Source organism: Otolemur garnettii, unplaced genomic scaffold, assembly GCF_000181295.1.
Source record: "Otolemur garnettii isolate 467f Iridium unplaced genomic scaffold, OtoGar3 scaffold00011, whole genome shotgun sequence".
Taxonomy (NCBI): Eukaryota; Metazoa; Chordata; class Mammalia; order Primates; family Galagidae; genus Otolemur; species Otolemur garnettii.
Genome location: NW_003852406.1, coordinates 28225329 through 28237347, shown reverse-complemented (window position 1 = coordinate 28237347; position 12019 = coordinate 28225329). Strand labels below are relative to the sequence as shown.

At 35.7% G+C, this 12019-nt stretch overlaps 1 protein-coding gene across 3 annotated transcripts in view; it reads right to left on the bottom strand.

Moving 5' to 3' along the window:
- Positions 1-12019, bottom strand: part of PEAK1 (pseudopodium enriched atypical kinase 1) — a 306357-nt gene that overhangs the window by 179222 nt on the left and 115116 nt on the right. For 2 of the 3 annotated variants that reach the window (XM_023510010.1, XM_023510011.1), the window contains exon 2: positions 10542-10624. The gene's annotated coding sequence lies outside the window, so the exon portion shown is untranslated. Of the gene's footprint in view, positions 1-10541; positions 10650-12019 lie in introns of those variants that run through there. The other variant, XM_003784540.3, reaches the window with a different exon arrangement.

The following is a 12019-nucleotide window of genomic DNA, read 5'->3' as shown; positions in this document are numbered from 1 at the left end:
ACGGCACTCTACCCAGGGGGATAGCTTGAGGCTCTGTCTCAAAAAAAAAAAAAAAAAATACTTAATGGGAAGACAGGAGAAGTGGATGGGCAAAATTCTACCTAATTTGTGCCATGAACACTATCTGAGTGATAAGCACACTTATAATCATGACTCAAGCATTATAAAAGTGACCCATGTAACCAAACATATTTGTAGCCCTGTACTATTTTGAAATTAAAAAAAAAAAAGTTTGGACCAAGTTAAATTTCCAACACCAACAGTGAGAGGAGAGAGTTGTCCCTACCTTTGCAAACAACAAATTTAATTAAATTAATTAATTTTAATCTTTGCAAATTTAAAAGGTAAAAATGCTACTTACTGATCTGGTTAAAGTTTTTCCTACTTTTTGTTATGAAATATGTATTTTTAAAATATGTAACATATTGAGTTAAAAAGCATAATGAGATAAACACCTGCAAGCCCATCATCTATGATTGCATCTTATTTCTTTAGTATTCCTATTTACTCCCCTGGAATTTCTTATTTCTTTAGCATTCCTATTTATTCCCCTGGAGTTTTTGTTTGTACTTCTTTTTCTCTTTTGAAAAGTAATTTTATTAAATAAGTATATACCCATGACCCATATGTTTTTAATTTTACTCATTTGTCAATCTATGCACATAGTTTCATTCTACGTGAACACATTCCCTTTTTTCTGTTTCCCCCTCAATATTGTTTCTAAACTTTATCCATGTTCTGTATAGGTGTAATTCACTCATGTGTTTTTCTGTTTAATACTCTTTGTGAGACTATGTAAGAATTATTTATTAATTCTCCTATAACAAATACTTTACTATTTTTTTCTTAAAAAAAAAAGTCATGACCTAATGTCCAAAATGTCCAGGTTTTGATTTAAAACCTCTAATCCTACCAAGAATCATGAAAACCAAAACTTAAATGAGAAAAGGCAATTAATGAATACCAATACCAAGATAACATAAATGTAAAAATTATCTCATAAGGATTTTAAAGCAGCCATCATAAAAATGTTTCAATCAATAATTACTAACACATTGGAAATATATAAATATGAGGAAAGTCTGAGTAAAGAAATAAAGTCTCCACAAAGAAAAAGAAGGTATAAAAAATGAAATTAGAGAAATGAAATTACAATAACTGAAATTAAAAAGTCAACGAATAGGCTCAACAATGCCCAGGCAGAATGGATGGCACAGAAGAATCAGTAAACTAAAAAATAAAACAATAGAAACTACCCAAGATGAACAACTAGAAGAAAATAGAATCAATAGAAATGAAGAGAATCTCAGGGATCTACAAAACTATAGCAAAAGATCTAATAATCATATCATCAGAGTCTCAGAAGGAGAGATAAACAAAAGGTTTGAAAAATTATTTGAATAAATATGGTTGAAAAGTCCCTACATTGGGCAAAAGACATAAACTTACAGATTCTAAGCAGAAAAGTAAAACTCAAATTAATCCACATCAAGACATATCATAGTTAAACTTTTGAAAACTAAAAACAAAGAAATAATCTTCTTTTTTTTTTTTTAACAATCTTACTTTGTTGCCCTTGGTAGAGTGCTGTGGTGTCATAGCTCACAGCAACCTCAAACTCCTGGGCTCAAGCTATTTTCCTCCCTCAGCCTCTCAAGTTGGAATTACAGGTGCCTGCCACAGTGCCTGGCTATTTTTAGAGGTAAGTTCTTGCTCTTTCTCAGGCAGGTCTTGAACTCCTGAGCTCAGGCAATCCACCCATCTCAGCCTACCAGAGTACAGGATTACAAGTGTGAGCCACCGTGCTGAGCCCAAGGAAATAATCTTAAAAGCAGCAAGAGAAACACAACATCTTGCCTAGAGGGGAAAAATAAATTTTAAAAAAATTATTATCTTTTGGAGACAGAGTCTCACTCTGGAGTGCCATGGAGTCATAACTTACAGCAATCTCAAACAGCGATGTAGGTATACAACGAAATACTACCCTGCAATAAAGAGAATGAACCACTACAACCCAATTTGGTCATTACACATTGTACACATGTATCAAAATATCATATATACTCCAAAAATATATGCAATTTGAACAATCAAAAAAATTAATGAAGAATGAACCACTAATATACACAACCAGGATGAATCCTAAAAACACTGAGCCGAGAGAAAGAAGCTAGACTAAAAGGAGTAAATACTGAACAATTTCATTTACCTATCTTCTTAAATAGGCATACTGAATTTCATTTACACACTCTTCTTAAATAGGCAAAACCATAGTGATGGAGTACAGATCAGTAGTTAGAGGTATGGAGAAGTTTTCTTCAAAATGGGACAGCCTAAAGGAGTTTTCTAGGGCATGGGCCTATTTGTCTCTTATCTGTAATGGTAATTATATAGAACTTACTGAAAAAGTCAACTTTTAAAAAGTCAGTCTTGTTAAGATTTTCAAAAATTAACAATAAAAATCATTTCCCAACACAAATTTTCAAATTCTGTGTTCAAATATTTAATAGATAAGTAAACAGAATTCTACTCTTAGTTCTATTACTACCTATATGACATGATCAAGTAATTTAAGCTCTCACCTTGGATTCTCTTTGTAAAAGTAAAGGAGACAATTAAATGATTTCTGAACCTCTTCTTATTCTAAACCTGCTCCCATTACATGCTTCTGTTAAATTTCTATCATCTCAGAATTAACAAGAAACACAAAATAATTCTACGCACTCAAGTAGAGTCTATAAACTTACTTCAGACAGTGTGGGTTGGCTTTCAATATTCCCATTATTCGTTTGATGTGATCTTTTTTAGGGGCTCTACACACTTGGCCTTACTTAATAGCTTTGAGATGATCTTTAGCTATCACTCTCTTCTGTTTAGAATAATCAGGACTCTGAATAGGAGGGCTGTATAAGATTTCTATTACCTTCATCACACTAGACCTTCCCTATAGTTTGCTATGAAAATGTCTGTGAACCACTATTCCTCCTAGTAAAATGATACATGTCATTATTCGTTTTTAAAGACATGCAGTCTTTGCATTACTACAGAAGAGAAAGCAAGTCAATTTTACTAACGTCACTCAATATGATCAAGTACAGTTTTTTTACCCTGTATGGAAATCTAGAGTCCACAAGTTCTTTATAATCTTTCACTACTCTTATAGAAGAGATAAAGCAACATTTCGGACTACCAAAATTTTTACCTTTTTGGGGGGTGTTTGTTTTCCTCTCTGGACTACCAAATCTTACATTACAGAATGAGCAAAGCTAGTAAGGAAGTTCATATAATTTTCAACTAAAATTTAATCTTCACAGAAAACCCTCATTACAATTAATGACTTTTAGTTCAAACTTTTTTTGAAATAGGTTTTCATAAAAGAAATAAAATCAATATCAATTTCATATACTAATCTTCACTGCTCAATTTTATCAAGCAGAATAATTTTTGATATTATTATGAAAATCACTCAATCTTTTCACTTTGAGAAATAAGGAAAATAAAGGTAGCACAAACGAGGTCTGTTTGGAAAGTACAAACTCATTGTTAATTTTTGTTTTTGAGACAGAGTCTTGCTTTGTTGCTCCGGTAGAGTGCTATGGATCATAGCTTACAACCACCTCAGATTCTTGGGCTCAAGCTGTTCTCTTTCTCAGCCTCTCAAGCTGGGACTGCATGTGTCTGCCATATCACCTGGCTATTTTTAGAGCCGGGTTCTCATTCTAGCTCAGACTGGTCTGGAACTTCTGAGCTCAGGTGATCTGCCCGCCTCAGCCTCCCAGAGTACAGAGATTATAGGGATGAGCCACCACACCTGACCGACTGTTAATATATACTTGAGCAGTTTGTACAACATGGATGTAACCTGGCAGCCAAGGAGGGTGGATTGGGACGCACATGTGTGAACAACAATGACTTCACTGTACTAGTCAGTGGGGCGCTAGGTGCTGTTGAGAGAGCATGTGTGCTGTGTGGCCTTCACATTCAAAATGACTGAGTGAGGAGAGAAACAAAGCTGCATCAAATTTTGCATTAAGCTTAAACATTCCTCCAGGGAAACCATTCCAATGATTTAGAAAGCCTTCTGGGATGATACAAAGAGTGCAGTGCAAACAAAAGTATGGCACAAACACTTTTAAGATGGTGGAGAATTTTTTGAAAGTGTACGGTCTGCAATCAACAAAGATCAGCAGCTAACAGTACAAGAACTGGAAGCTGATCTGGAGATCCCAAAACAAACTGTGGCTGGGATTTTGACACAGAATCTTGGCATAAAAAGGTGTCATGGCAAGATGCATTCTGTGGCTTCTGCCACCACAGGAGAAGGAACACCAGACTGCATTTGATAATGACTTGCTTCAAATCACTACCAACAAGCCAGATTTCCTCTAAAAGGTCACACATGGAAATGAATCATGGGCTATGATCCAGAAAAGGCCCAGTGGAAGCTTGCCTAGTTCTCTAAAAAGGTGCAGCAAAGTTGCAGCAAGACCAAGACCATGTTAACTGTGTTTTCTGATTGGGAAGGTGTTGTCCATTATGAGTACGCTCTTCCAGGCCAAATGATAAGGAGTACTACCTCAGTGTTCTTCATTAGCTGAGAGATGCAATGTGATAAAAACAGCTGCAGCTATGGGCAACTGGAAAATGGCAGCCTCATCATGACAACGCACCCGCCGAGGCAGCACATCTTGTGCAGTTTTTTTGTGAAACATCAAATCACCCAGTTAACCCAGTCTCCCACCCCCAGCCCAAATTTGGTGTCCTGAGATTTCTGGCTTTTCACAAACTAAAATTACCTTTGAAAGGGAGGAGATTTCAAACTGGCAATGAGATTTAGGAAAACAGGATGAAGCAGCTGATGGAGATACCAACAAAGGATTCTGCAGTGTTTTGAATAGCACAAAAGACACTGGGAGAACTGTGTGAGGACCCAGGGTGTTTGAGTCCTCAATTTGAAGTGGACTGAGGCATCACTGTCTTAGTACAATATCTCTTTTATCTTCTTCAATAAATGTCTCTATTATTTCCTATTTCATGGCTGGGCATTTTCCAGATAGACTTCACATATAAGCTAACAAAATATTCAAAAAATATTTGGAATATGTATACTTGTTTATACTATTTCTCTCTAATAAATACAAATAAATGAGCAACTAGGCCAGGTGTGGCAGCCTCTAACACTTTAGGGGGCTGAGGTGGGATTCCCTGGTGCCAGGTGTTCATGACCAGCCTAAGCAAGAGTAATATCCCATCTCTACAGAAAAAAAGAAAAATCAGCCAAGTGTGGTGGCATATTCCTGTAGTCCCAGCTACTCAGGAAGCTGAGGCAGGAGGACTTCTAGAGGCCAGGAATTTGAGGTGAGCCTACGATGATACCACTATACTCTAGATTGGACAATACAGCAAGAAACTGTCTCAAAAAGAAAAAAAAGGACAACTGGAGATGTACTAATCTTAGAAACACAGGTGAACAGATCCTACCTATTTCCTTTATTATCTATATTTCAATTTTTTAAAAATATGAATCATCCTATTTAATTCTTTCAAATGTAATACAAAGAAATACAAATGAAGCCCTGGGCTTTAATTGTTAAGTAGCAATACACTTGAAAACTTTTCAATGTTTTCTTATAACTCTATCACCATCTTAAATTTTAAAATAACTTATTTAAGAAGGAAGCTGGTAGCACTCTGGGAAACTGAGGCAGGAACATCACTTGAACTCAGGAGTTTGAGACCAGCCTGAGCAAGAGCAAGACCTTGTCTCTACTAAAAATAGAAAAATTGGGTGGTGTCCATAGCTCAGTGGGTAGGGCACCAGCCACTTATACCCAGGCTGGCCTAGGCCAGCTAAACAACAATGACAACAATAACAAAAAAATAGCCAGACGTTGTGGCAGGTGCCTGTAGTCCCAGCTACTTGGGAGGCTGAGGCAAGAGAATCGCTTAAGCCCAAGAGTTGGAGGTGGCTGTGAGCTGTGATGCCATGGCACTCTACTGAGGGTGACATAGTGAGACTCTGTCTCAAAAAAAAAAATTTTTTTTTTTTTTTCTGGGAATTGTGGTGGGCGTTTATAGTACCAGCTACTCAGGAGGATGAAGCAGGAGGATCACTTGAACTCAGTTTAAGTTTGAGGCTGCTGTGAGCTAGGCTGAGGCCATGGCACTCTGTCCTGGGCAACAGAGTAAGACTGTCTCATAAAACAAACAAACAATGTAACCTAATCATTTGAACCCTCATCTGAAAAAAACAGTTGAACAAGCAAGCTGTAAATCAAATAAAATATTTCATTAATCAGATGTTTAGATCATAAATGCAAACATACACATATTCATCCACACATATAAATCAAGAGCTCTATATTTTCCTTTGCCATCCTCAGATTTACTGAAAACTATATCAAAAGGATCTGATACTTTTTCAAACTTTCATATATCTAAGAACTGATCTAATTTTTAGAAAGTACCCTAGCATAGAAACTGATTACATAGTGACAAGGGGTAAAAAAATCTGTATTATTTCTGCATCAATCTCTAGGCAAAGTATTTTGCTTAATGCTCCCAGATTTGTCAATAAAATTGGGGGCTGGGAGAGGAAAGCAACAACTTCTTTCTTGAAATAAGTACTTAAAAATTAAAAAGTTTGTATGTATTAAAATCATGCTTATATGTATTTAAACCATGCCTTCTGAATCATGAGGCCATACATGCACAGAAAGGGAACATTTTAATATGAGTGGGACACCAGCCTGAAAGCCTGGTTGGCTTGCAGTTGACTCCAGGATAGGAATTTTTTAACCCTAAAGCCACACAAGGGAAACTTACAAATCACAGGAAAAAGACCAGCAACCTTCAAAACTCTAAGCCCTCAGCTAAATATCATAACTTTACTTAAATATCATAATTTTATTATGACCACTGAATCACAGCTAGCCACAGCTACAGTAGTCCTTACAACTAACCATAGTCTGGGTAAAGCAAGACACGACCATCTTATAATAGGTACAATTTAATGAAACTGTTTATGCCAGGTGTTTGACACTTCTGGGAAACTAACTCCTGAGTTATGTCAACAAAATCAGAAATCAACTACTGTGGAGTATACTTTTTATTTTTTCCCTTTTTTTTTTTGGATACACAGTCTCACTTTGTCACCCTTGGTAGAGTGCTGTGGCATCATAGCTCACAGCAACTTCAAACTCTTGGGCTCCAGTGATCTTCTTGCCTCAGCCTCCTGAGTAGTTGGGAATACAGGCACCCACCATAACACCTGGCTAGTTTTACAGACAAGGTCTCACTCTCTCTCAGGCAGGTCTCAAACTCCTGAGCTCAGGGGATCCACCAGCCTCCTCCTCCCAGAGTGTTAGGATTACAGATGTAAGTGACTGCACCAGCCTACTTTTTCCTTTATAAAAGCATTGTAAAACATCATAGCTAGAAAACCCCCTTGCACATGATTTGAGGTCAGATACGAAGATGAGAATTAAAAACTAACTGTACTCAAGTCTGTATCAAATGCCATTTCCCTGAAGGCCATGGCTCTGTGATGGTGTGAGAATGGGTATGAGCTGAGAGGCAGAGCCTTCTGTAGGCCAGGGCATATGGAAAGAACATAGCGGCAGGGCAAGAGAATTTTTAAAAAGACTCTTAAGAACTTTAGATTTCCAAAAGGAAATAATAAATTTTTCTTCTCTAAGTCAATTCTTATTGTTTTTAAATTTTGTTCTATACCGACTTCATCCTTCACTGTTTTCCTTATTTGTTTAAAACCATCTGGGAGATCCTCCTTCCATTTATTGGATCTATAGAATAGTTTCACATTAGTGAAATTTTATTATAGAACAAAAAAAGATTTTATTAGAAATCAAATTTTCATATCTGCAGAGAAAGTACCATCTAGAAAATCAGTTCCTTTTAAAGAGGGGCAATTGGGTGATCAATACTGTAAAAAGAACTGTTCACATCCACACATTAGGCTTTTCAGGGGAAACAGACAGTCTCACTCTGTTGCCTAGGCTATAGTGCAGTGGCATCATCACAGCTCACTGCAACCTTAAACGCCTAGGCTCAAGTAGTCTTCCTGCCTCAGTAGCTGAGAGTATAGGTACTTGTCACCATGCCCACGTAATTTTCTGTTTTTTGGTTTTTTTTTTAAGCCAAGGTAATTTTTCAAAAAAATGTTTATAGAGATGGGGCCTTGTTATGTTGTTCAAACTAGTCTCAAACTCTTGGCATCAAGTGATCCTCTCATCTCGGCCTCCCAAAATGCTGAGATTATATCAGCCATTGTCCCTGGCTCCATATACTACATACTAGTTATAAGATAATTTTCTTTGCAATGAAAAGAAAATATTGCTCTGGCACAATGAGCTTGCTCCTAGCAGCCTAGGAGGCCTAGACAGGAGGATTGCTTCAGCTCAGAGGATATGTGAGACCATTTTTACAAAAAATAGAAAAAATTAGCCAGGAGTGGTGGTGGGTGTTAGAAAGGTGTAGGCAGGAAGATCACCTGAGCCCAGAAGTTTGAGGTTGCAAGCACACTCTAGCGCAGATGACAGACCCTGTTGTTCTATATAGTAAGATCACTGGCATAGAGATAGGTAATATTCTAAGCAATAGCTTCACAACTACAGAGTGGAAATATAAAAGAAAACTCCCATCAATAAAGGCAATAAAATAATTAAATAATTTCATGTAAAGCTTAGCTTCTCATGCTTATTCTTTGCTTTTTTAGGGTATCCTTTTGCATTAACTTTTTAAGTTCTCTGTAGGTCATCTATAATATATAAATTCTTACTACAAAGTATGGTTTTCCTTGAATTATTTTAGTAATAAGGACAAAGCAAATCAAATAGTACGCTATTGATAAACAGAAGAATCCTAAAAGTCAATCATGCTTACTCCTAATCCAGGAAGAAGTGGAAACCAAAGTTAAACCAATTTATAGACCCTACTTTTTGCCACTACCTTGGCCTCTTTGTTTCTGCTATTTATATAGCTGAAGTTATTATTACTTTTATACTAGGAAATATGTTTCTTCTGCTTAGATCTATTGCATAAATCACTAACTTCTCACTTTCTTCCACAACAGAACTTCATCCAGGGATGTATTTAATCCTACTAAAGCAAGAAAACATAGTAAACTTAAGGTCACAGAGTCATTTAGTCTCTAGGCCCAGCTATGTGACCTTGGACCAATTCAGTTTGGTCATGTGTACACTAAAGATGACAGTGTTTAACCCACAGGATTGTGGTGAGGTTTGTACGAGATCAATGTAGAAGATCTTTGAAATATTTAAAGTGACATACAAAAGTAAGGATCTCAATTTCTTAATCTGTCATATGGGAGGATTCAATTAAGTGATCTCTAAAGATTTTTCATCTAAAATTTTGATATTTACATTTGAAACACATAAAAAATCTACTGATAGTGTTATTTTATAATTTTAAGATCTTTAGGGAAACTTCTCATCTTACAAAATGAGTGCAAAAGTAAGAGCCTTAGAAAGCACACAAGTCAGTAAGGAAGCTGGGAGTTGGAAGGACCCAGGTCTGACTCCCACCTCAACTTCCTTTTACTGTATGTTCCTGTTCATTAATCTGTGAATTTAAAATTTCTCTTCACCACAGAATTATGCAGCTTAAACCACTACCTTTTCAAATTGGTTACAATGAAAAGCACACTTAAAAGATGTAAATTTCATTTTAGTGAAATGATTCAACTGCTAACATTTGAATTAACAATGAATGACACTAATAGGAAAAGGAGCTCAGATCAAACTGTTCAGCTATGTGCTTGATTTATGTGATATTAAATTTTAAGTAAATAGGCATAAAACAAACTCCATTTAACTTTTCTCTATAAAGGGTTTTGATTCTGCTTTTGTTTCTTTCTAGCTATGTGATCTTGGGCAATTTACTTCTTTCTCACTCTAAGAATAAGGGATAATACCAAGTACGTCACTTGGCCATTTTAAATGGAATGAGTTAGCTCACATTCAATCATTATAATAATGTCTAGCACACAGTAAGTGCTTACAACTATTAGTTCCTTTCTCAATATCTAAACTTTCAGAGAATAGAGAATGCTTTCCCTCATTTTTACTTCATCAGAAAGCTTCCTTAAATGAAATATATATGGGTCCTAAACGTCAGCTTCAGTGATCAGCATCTACACAACTAAACCTAAATCAAATGGGGGAAATTGTGACATAATGGAAGGCAAATGAGGTATGAAGTCAAGGGATCTGAGACTGAAACTCAGCCTGACTCTCCTCTAAGGGCTTTTGACCTTAAGCAAACCTCACAAAACTCCTCATCTTAAAGTAAGAGTATCATCGAGCTTTTTATCATTTTTCTTTCGTATTTGTAATTAGGTTGTAAATATTTTGAAAAGGGCATGTCATATTCCTTTGTCTCCTCTAGACTATTATGGCAAGGTTAAACATTATTATATTTGCTGGTGGAATAAGGCAGTAGTCGATAAAACAGATTCAAAACTGGAATAAACATGTTACATTAAGTAAAGAAAAAGAACAAACCTGGTTTAACTGGCTCCGAGCTCTAGGCATTATGTTGTTGCTTCCTTTTCTTTCCTTACAGATGGACCTCAAATATTCTTTTCCTATAGGAAGATGCAAAGTGGGGAATATATGTTAGTGAAGGGCATGTGAGTTACTCTTTAAAACTGAGCATTCTTTAATTTGTCATAAGACAGAGTCAAATCTTTACTTATTCTATTTAATAGATTTGTTTTTAAGCAATAAAATAACAAGAAGTATTTTACTTGGTTAATAAAACAGAAAACATTATAGGCTTAATAGCCTGAAAATAAACTTATCCCTTAAGATAAATACATTTGTTCCTTACTTCAAAAAACTACTTTCAAGGAACAGTCATACTCATGTTAAAGACAAACAACTCAGGGATTCATGAAGCACTGCAGTTTATTACATTATGTAAAAATACTCTGGTTCTTATACTTCTTAACATCCTCAAGGTGGAGGGTTAATGGGGAGTTATATGAAACTGTGAGAAAAGCTATGAATTGCATCTTCAAAAAAATGTATATACATGCATTATATCTTGCATATTTTATCTTGCAATTTTAGTTGAGTCATGAAGCCAAATCATGTATCTTGTTAATCTCTAAAACCTTCTAGTAGACTCCAAGTAACCCCTGTTCTTGAGTTTTTAAAAATAAAAGAATTTCTAGAATTTTCAATTGAGCAATTTAGGAATCATCTCATGCAAACTGTCAATTAAAAAATAAAGAAATTATGACCTAGAGAGATGAAAAGGATTAAGTAAGGTCACACTGTACTCCTGAACAGAGCGGTGCCCAACCCACATGAGACTGACCATGCGAATTTTAGTGTAAATCAGTGCGTTGGAGTTAGTGTAATTCTCACTATGGAACCAGAATAGGAGACTTAAAAATTTTTTTTAGTCTCAACATATGCAAGATCATTAGTAGTTAAGAGAATGAATTTTGGAGATGTGTGAAAACACTGATCAAGTCACTTCATCTTTCTTATCCTCAGGTTCTTCAAACATAAAATGGAAATAATAAAACCTATCTTTGCAGGATTATTTGAAGGATAAGAGGAGACAACATAAATACAGTATTTAACACAGTCCCTAGTACATAGTAGGTGTTTATGGAATGATATGAATTAAAAAATATTTCTTGTCAAGTAATAAAACTGAATTAAATATAAAACAAAATCTCAGAGAAAATGAAACATTTTCCAGCTGAAGAAAATGTGGCAAACTAAAATATTATCTAGTACATAATGCTGTATATCATACTATCTGAAGCATTACTGAGCGTACAAAAATGGAAAAAGTTGTCCTTTTAAGAGTAATTAAGCAGGGACAGAGCTTTTTCCCTTCTCAGTTTCCTTTCTGAGTTCCCCTTTTCCTTTTCCTCTTAGAGTTCAGTATTTTCTCCACTTAGACTATCCACATTCTCTGTGTTCCCACCTGGACTGGGAGGACTTTTGAATAAATCCCCCCC